This window comes from Macrosteles quadrilineatus, unplaced genomic scaffold, assembly GCF_028750875.1.
Source record: "Macrosteles quadrilineatus isolate MER2022 unplaced genomic scaffold, UCM_ALF_1.0 Scaffold_4__1_contigs__length_99947679, whole genome shotgun sequence".
Lineage (NCBI taxonomy): Eukaryota > Metazoa > Arthropoda > Insecta > Hemiptera > Cicadellidae > Macrosteles > Macrosteles quadrilineatus.
The window spans coordinates 87,019,920-87,029,145 of record NW_026542597.1 but is presented as its reverse complement, the minus strand read 5'-3'; the positions used below and the strand labels follow the sequence as shown (position 1 = coordinate 87,029,145).

General features: G+C 31.1%; 1 long non-coding RNA gene across 2 annotated transcripts; it reads left to right on the top strand.

Moving 5' to 3' along the window:
• The first annotated feature begins 4,555 nt into the window (after positions 1-4,555).
• Positions 4,556-8,624, top strand: LOC128993640 (uncharacterized). Of its 2 annotated transcripts, XR_008490781.1 has the most exons (4): positions 4,556-4,827; positions 5,710-5,875; positions 6,793-6,903; positions 8,553-8,624. It is a non-coding gene; the product is annotated as an uncharacterized LOC128993640 (long non-coding RNA). The 2 variants fall into 2 exon arrangements; XR_008490782.1 differs by lacking the exon at positions 6,793-6,903 and having other exon boundaries at positions 8,553-8,597.
• The last annotated feature ends 602 nt before the right edge of the window (positions 8,625-9,226 follow it).

Sequence of the window (9,226 nt, the reverse complement as noted above, 5' to 3'; positions counted from 1 at the left end):
CATAATTTATACTATATATTAATGTAATACATATTTTTGTCAAAGCACGTACTGCACTATACTATTGTACAATGTTATATACTGTTTTAAATTTAAACAAATACTAAGATTTTTTATAAAATGGCCAATCTTTATACGTAATAAGCACAGAAAACATACTAGTAGTATGTTTTCTGTGGTAATAAGAGAAAATTAACATCTTACCCCACAGCAGGAAACGTTCCGAATAAGAAAATTTCCATTCAACTATTACATTTTCTTGCTTACCTTACGATCCAATTAGTTAATTGTGGATGAGTAGTAACTTCCTTAAATAATAAAATTGTAGGGTTAATAATTATTAACATTTACCAATAAAGCCCCTTTACCATAGACCGACATTCGTAACAGTTCGTCTATTCACCGCTAGACACCACTGACATCGACGTCTCAACAGTTCGTCTCGTTACCGCTAGATGTCACCTAAACATAGCTTAAAATGTAAAGTAATATTATCATTAATTGAAGTTGTATTAAGTACAATAAAAAAATTTGATCTTAACCAAACAAATAAAACAGTTATTTATTTAACCCAAATTAACAAAATTCTTGTATAAAACTGCAGTAGTACCATAAATAAGCCGTTTTACTTTTTGACACTCGCAGTGATCTTTGTGTAGCTCACGCATATAAGTATCTTTACTTGTCCATTCTTCGTCTTTGAAAATAATATCATACAACATTATTTGAGAAGCCGAGAGTCGTACCTCTATGTAAGTAAGAGGGTCGACGATTGGCTTATAAACGCATAATATTGAATATACAAGATATGATATACATATACGACAGGAGGTATAGCAACCTTTATAGCATGTTACAAAATAGCAATGCAATGATAATTAAAATTTGATTTTCAAAATTTATTAACTTCTTACCCTCCCTGTTGCAGCAAACCTATGTATTCGATAAACTAATTGTATTTATAAAGGGAATAAATGTAATATTCTTAAAGACATTTTAGTGCCAATTTAATCAGGCAAATGGAAATTCGCTTAATCTAATAGTCTGCAGGTTTGCTGTGGCGGGGGGTATTATTGGTTTTATTATTATATTCGTATTAAACTAAATTACCTTACAGAGTTTAACATTCATTGCCATTTGTTAGTAGAAAAGAGAAATTTGAGAAGGCTACTGGTTTTAAATGGATAAGAATCAAGACGACTTAATGCATAATACAAATAAACACTTAAGAATTAGATGCAAAGCAAAACATAATTTTTAATTCTAAAATGCGTTCACAAATAAACAAGAGATACAAATCAAACCTTAAATATTTCCATTTAAATCGCAGTCAAAAGCTATACAAGGGCTTCGTGCTCTCTACCGACATAACCAACAATTTGTAATAAAATAAATCAACGACTTTTTTGTAATGAGTCGACATTTGATATTTAGATTAATAATACATAGGCTACAGTATAAGTCGAAATTGGGGCTATTTAAACTTTTTAAACTTAAATAACATTAAAACTAGAGAGCGAAATACAGTTAGCCTATTATTGTCGTAATGTTTCTATTAAGGAAATTTTATTGCAAGCTAACTATATTAAATTTAAGAAAGGTGGTTCATAAATAAAGGAGAAAACTTATTTTAAAAATACTGTACCCAATAGAGCTCATTGGTATCTAACAATTATAACAGCTGATTGTTTTAGCTAACTAGCAGTGATGTTACCTAATTACCGCATATTGTTTGATAAATAGTATCTAAAAATGGGATTTTTCATGAACATTTTTTTCTATTTAGTAACGTTAGAATCGTAATTACCTTGCCTAAATAAAGCATTGCCGATATTGTTTTGTTTACCTATGTAGCTTTATGTTCTTTAAGTATACTCATAAATGGCTGCAATTCCGAAACAAAAGATAAAAAATTATACTTCTCTTAAAACCAGTCTTTTGACTATTAATAAAAATACTTTATATTAATCCAAAATTTCAGTAATTTATTAAATAAAGAAATTATTTGGTAAAAAAGACTACATGCATGCTGAACTGTTAATATTTAAATGTTGGAAGTTTTTGTCAGTTCGTCTTCTTACCACTAGATATCACTTACATCGTTGCTTGCAACAGTTCGTCTAATTACCGCCACATGTCACTAAAATTAGTAGATTCTTTCCTATGTAAATTACATAAAACATTTATTTATAATATGAGCCTTTAGATTTGCTGCAACAGTGGGAGATTTCATAGAAATGACAATAGATTAGTAAGAAATTTAAAAAAAATCATCAAAATATATCTTTAAATAAGAAACTACAATAGTTTTATTATTCTAAATAAGATTAAGAATTTTCAATCGGAAAGCCAAATAGTAATCTCATAAAACCACGTTTCCATACATAGATCGGTGTTCAACATTCGTAAATTAATAACATCTATCAATAAAACAACATTTACTATAGACCGACGTTCGTAACAGTTCTTCTATTCACCGCTACGCTAGATAGCACTGATATCGACCTTCTCAACAGTTCGTCTCGTTACCGCTAGATGTCACCTAAACATAACTTTAAATGTACCGTAATATTATCAGCAACATACATTTTATTAAGTACAAAAAACAAATTTGAACTGAGCCAAACAAATAGAACAGTTATTTATTTAACACCAATTAACAACATTCTTGTATAAAACTGCAATAGAACCTGAAATAAGCCGTTTTACTTTTTGACACTCGCAGTGATCTTTGTGTAGCTCGCGCATTTAGCGACCCTTACTTGTCCCCTACTATCAATATTGCATTGTAATCCCTATTATTATTATTTGAGAAGCCGAGAGTCGACTCCCTTTGTAAGTATGGGGTCGACGATTGGCTTACAAACTGGAGGATGTACATGATTCAAGTTGAAATCCCTAATTGGCAAATCTACTCTCAGTTAATAGATAATTTTCAAAATTATTATTCAAACCTTTTTTGACGTTTATAACATATTTCGTTGCTAATTTAGAATCATAATATAGGCATATTCATAATTATTAATTATCATAATTAACGTTAAATTATATTTATAATAGAAGATCTTGGCCTTATAGATTTCCAAGGTTGTTTATAGTACTTTTGTCCGTTTAGGAGATATTTTTGACTCTTTAACATCCGTTACTTTTGAAAAACTCATCTCAAGACTTGGGATATGCAAGGAGCGTAGCCCGAGGTGAACTGAGGGTAGTGAATGAGCCTCACACATTCCATGTATTGTGGAGTTGTGGACAATGTTTGTGGTTGTTTTTGGCAAATACTATATTTTGTTTTGGCCAGTGTTCATTATTTGTAAACTAATTGACATTTGCCGATACTTAATAAATAATCATGAACTCTGCGGACATTAAAGAAGTGTCGAGGGATTAGGACGTTTTGCAGGTGATCAAATCAATAATCGCTTTACTATAGACCGATGTTATTAACAGTTCGTCTATTCACCGCTAGACAGCACTGACATCGACGTTCTCAACAGTTCGTCTAGTTACCGCTAGATAGCAATAAAACATAGCGTTTGTTGTATCTTAATATTATCAGTAATATCCCACATAGCACAGAATATTTATTTGATATCAAATAAACGTTCAATATATCAAACTATGTCAAATCAAAAATTTGATATTTATTTGATATTCATTTAATGTTCAAAATGTCAAAGTCAAACAATGTCAAACTTTGAATATTTATTGTATCTTCAAAATATCAAAGTCAAATAACATCAAATTTAGAATATTATCTAAATATTCTTAATGTTAAAAGTTTGATTTTCTCTTTGAAAACTTCCAAATATAGGCTACTAGTTTTAAAAATTTTTAGATTTAACTTTTTAAATTATTTAGAGTAAAGAATTAGTCCCCAGCCTACAGGGGCCAGGGGCCCATTTCATAATAAACTACAAGTTACAACTTGTAACTTCTTATTTCCATTAGATTTGCATTGGGCAATCAGCTGATTTACTAATAATATTAGTTTGTACTTTATTATGAAATGGGCCCCAGTTTGTAACATGGAGGTCGGAGGTCAATTATCTCAAAATAATTAATAATAGGAAGGAACACTGAACACTGTATTTTTTAATTAATTGATGATGGATTTTGACTTTACGCGGGGGGGGGAGTTGTTGGAACATCTAATATTTTTCTGAATCTAGGCTTACTACACATTTCAAGAAGAGTGAATAGGAAACACAGCTTTTTTAAAAGTTTTGTTTATTAATAAAAAAGTCAAACTCTTAACGATTGGCCTTATCATTTTATTTTTACTAGTAAATTAAACCAAACGTAAATTTAAATTTTTTTAAGTGTAATATAACTCTAAAAATATGTTAAGTATCTAGTTTGAGCTTGACTTGGCCCATTCGTATGAAAGGAAGAGAGGAAGACTGAAGACAAAACACCAACTTAATTCTAACCTAACTCAGCAAACAAAACAAAACATTACAATACAAAACAAATTACAAAATCCGTCGCGCGACCAGTGGTGGCCAGTTTACTCACGGTGTGGATTTATTTATTTATTAGGCCTAACCAACAAATTGCCCATTTTGAGGGAAAGTACACGATTTATGTAAAATGTACCTATGACAACTAACTTGTTGAGTAGGCTACACAAGTAGTGAAAATAAACTATGGAAGCAACAAGAGTATCAAGATTCAAGAACAAGACATAACCTCAAATCAGTTAACTTAAGTGTGCTGATATTTTGTTTAGTGTGTGTCACTGTTAGTTTAGAGTTGTTATTTTTGTGACTGGGTATTGGCATAACCTACACCGAACATCTTTTCACGTTTTGATCCTTGGAGTATGTAAGTATAAGTCACTATACCTAGTATCATAGACGTATTTTAGGCCTTGGCCTTACCTAGACCTAAGTTAAGTTACTGTACAAATTAAATTGGCCAGCTTATCATTCCTAATGCCTTAACTTAAGTATAAATAGATAAATCTGAAACCTCAAAATAGGCAATCTGTTTTAGAGGAAGTATTTTTCTGCATACTAATTAGGCCTAGGCGTAAGCTACTAAGTTAGGCGGCTTGCTTAGTTCTTACTGAACCAGTAGTTTATTTAGCTTCAAAGGGCAACTTCCGGATGAAAATAGTGTTCAATATATAGGCTAGTAAGTAGGACTAACTTACTGGTTTACAAGGCAAATGGAATACCATACTGTGTTGTAATACCTTGTTAGGCTAATTTTGAAATATTACTAAGTTATGTGGGTTATATTTTACGTCAGTCACTAACTTAAGTTTATGTAAATTCACCATCAAGAATAAGTTAACTTAATTTAGGCTAGCCTAGGCCTAACATATTCTACCTCAACCAGGTTACAATTTACCGGTATTATAAAAGAAATAGCCTAGCCTATTTGAAATCCATTTTCCTTTTAAACTGAATTGGGGTACACTTCCGTATCTGTTGTCAAAAACAACTGAATGAACATAGGCTATAACGATCGATATTTTCATTCTGTTGTTTTTAACAACAGATACGAAAGTCTGTTACATATTACAAATCCCCTGTATTGTCCTTAGTCTTTTGTATTTTAGTTGTTGTCTGCTTCCTTTACCAACCAATGATTAGGCCTAACTAATCTTGATACATATTTAGGCCAGAGAAAGAGAAAGAGAAAGAGAAAGAGAGGTATGCATGAATTTAACTAAAAGTAGTTTTCTCTCCATTGTTTCAGTTGATAACTCTGCAGCTTTGGTGGAAGTTATTATTTGGTAGCAGTGAATAATTTGCCTACGGTACCAATTCTCCCGAGTGACAAAGTGGCTGACTAGCAGCCTGTAGGCTGGGAAGGAGGAATAAATTTTTCTTTTGCAATCTGCATCTGAAGCCAGCTATCTTGCGTAAGTTTTTTTTTTTATTTACAATCAGACATTAATAATAGGTAGACATACATATATTTCAATTAGGTTTTCTCAAAGTTAAAAAAGTTAAAATAAAGTTTCAATCTTAGGTGTTTTTATTTCAATTTTTCTGTTTGATTCGCCATGACTGTGTATGTCTTTTTTGCCATAACGGGTACAGTTCCGCAGAGAACCTGCGATATATTATCGGATGAATAACATTATATATATCAATAATTATCCGATTCAATACATCGTTCCCTATGTTTTTTTCACTATGTAAACATCAAATTGAGTTATGATTTGCAGTTTTGGTGAATTGGTTTTGCAATATTAATATCAAACCAGATATAAATACCGTCCGATAATATATCGCAGGTTCTCTTAGGAACTGTAGATAAGTTAGGCTCTACCACCAAAACACAACCTAATTCATGATAGGTACCTATTGGGCAATAACGTAGCCTAAGGTTCATCACACAGTTAATAGAGTTTCTCTTTTTTGTGACCCACTTATATAGGAAGTCTCTGATTTACACTATATAAATATTCCGGCAGTGCTAACTTGTGTAAAAGAAAACTGTATTAGTTGAATTTTTTTAAACGCACACGTAGGCCTATACACACACCAAACTACATCCGACCGTTGCACTCATTTCAGTCAGTGCTCACCCCAATATTTGTCCGTTCAAGTGACTGAGGATTACTTTTACCACTACCTAGGTCAAAATTTTCAATTTTCAGATTTAGATTTAGCTTTAACAAGGCTACTCAAAAGAAGCAAATGCCATCAAAATATAAAATAGATTTCACTAACAATTTAATATGTGTACCTAGTTGTAGGCTATCCTGGGTGTTGATCAGGAAAATTAAAATATATACAAATTCTAGTGCTAATACTAATCTCTTTTATACAGAGGCAGAACCGGTACGCAAGAACACTAGGATCGTGGTGTAATGGAAATATATGTTGTTGCTACTTTAATCAAGAATTGGCTTCGCCCAGCAAAGTTTAGGATTGATGCAAGGTAAATTTATTGTGTTATTTATAATTTAGGTTAAAGAAAAGATTGCTTATCTAATTACCTAATATAGAACTTAAATTTTATTATAATTAACAGATTAGGCCGACATCTAACTACTGTGATGTTTTCTTTTCAAATTGTGAATTTTCAGTGACAGGCTATGCAAATGAGCAAAACTTAATCTGCGGTTTTATTCATCTCTTTTTTCTTTAATGTCAAGAACTCAATGCCTTATCGAAAAATTTAATTATAAAGTACAGGTATAGTAAAAAAATAGGTCTTAAAAATGCCTAACGAAGGGGTCTCCAACCTACAGCCTGTGGGCTACATCTGGGCCCTCGTGCAGTTTTGTTCCAGCCAGCAGAAAGCCAGCATACGTTTTTGAAAATTATTATTTTTTATAGCAAACACCAATTATATTCTCCCACGATTGCGTAAACACGTGTGGTCAGGTGGTCTCAGCTATATCGTGATCATCTCCCGTGATCTCGCCAAGACTCACGAGCATATTATACTGCAGTCTCGACGGTGCCGTGATTGTCTTTTGCAATCCCAGCAACACCCTTCATTGTTGACCGTGATTTCCTTGAGGTGTAAAAAGAGAACTTTGTCAATGAATGCAGGCTCAGCCATGGGATATTTATTTACCTCGCGGCTCATACCATAATTAAGAGCAATTAACTGTCTCTTCCCCATTCAACAACATGTGTGTACAATACCCTGTCTCCAAGTTGGCAGGTTAACGTATTTAAATAGGAACATAGTAAATGTCTCTCACTTGCTAATTTTTTCTCAATAGGCCTAGGGGAATATTAGTAGTAGTCAAGTAGCGGCAGATTAATTTAAATATATATATTTTTAATTGATCCTAATTGGCAGAACTACAAATTGAAATCTTAAACTAGCTGACATTTTAAGTGTCAAATTTTATAGCCTATTCTCACTAAAAAATCATTGAACTTTTTGTCAAAGATTTAGCTTAGAATGTGATTACTTCTTAATTGCACATCTTTCGTTAGAATTAGAGGCATTTATAATTTTATTTTATGAACAGAACTATATTTTAGATTATTAAAAAAGGAAACTATGTAGTTTATTTGTTTATGGATAGATTTTGATAAAATTTGGCAAACTTATTTACTTTATCCTATACTATTGACGTATGCTCAAAAAAACTTTTTACCTTCTCCATGGCTGCAAACCTAACCTTGTTAAATCTAATCTTCATTCAATTTTTATCTTGTATATTTTTTTATATTATCAGCAAGTTAGGTTAGCTTATGACAGTTTAATTTTATAATAGAATGCTCTCATTTTGTCCGTAGTAAACCTTAATTCAATTTTTTCACAATCAGCAAGTTTGGTTAATTTGGTTAGGTTACGACATTTTAATTTTATAATAGAATGCTCTCATTTCGTCCGTATCACAAAAAGCCTTTACCTTGTGACAAACGACAACTACAATCGCATCGATAGTAGATGATGTTGTGATTCGATAGAGTAGCGAACAATTAACGTTAGTTGCTAAATCGGTGGCGTTTTTAGACAAAAAAGTGCTCACCGAGGAAAAAGGGTTGGAGACCCCTTGTCTAACATATTATATTTTATCTATAGCTGTCTTAGAAAATAACTCTGTTGAACCTCTTTTACAGGAACAATAGAAAACTCAAGAAGGCCATTTGGGAGATGAAGAAGACCAGAATTATTTTTTTTGAAAATTGTACATATCTTTTTTATATTTGTGTTTAAATAATTTTTAATTAAACTTATTTTATCATACAAACAAACTTTTTTCTTTAAAATGTTTTCCTTGAATGCAATTTTGTTTTAAACAAATATGTTTTGTGATACTTTTGTTAATGTTTTGTCAAATAAGAAATATATATATATATATATTTACATTTTTTGGTCACCCAAGAACTTTAACAAACTACCTATAACTTCAGAATAATAAGTCAAATCAAGGTAAGAACAGTTAAGAAGTCCGAACTGATATTATTTTAATCGCCATGAAATTTGAAATGTGAAAAAAATGCAACCTAATTCTTCTAAACATATTTTACCAATAAATGTATGAGACATTTATTTGATATTCAATTTAATATTTATTTAATGTCAAATTAAGTGAGGTTGAATCTAAATTGACCATTTATTTGATATCAAATAAATGTTCGCGAATATTAATTTAATATTCGAATGTCAAAAATGTTATATCAATATTTATCACCATCATATTTAAAATGTGAATGTAAATTCAATCATATTCTCTTTATTATATTTTACCAATAAATTTATGAATGTCAAATTTGATATTTATTTTATATTC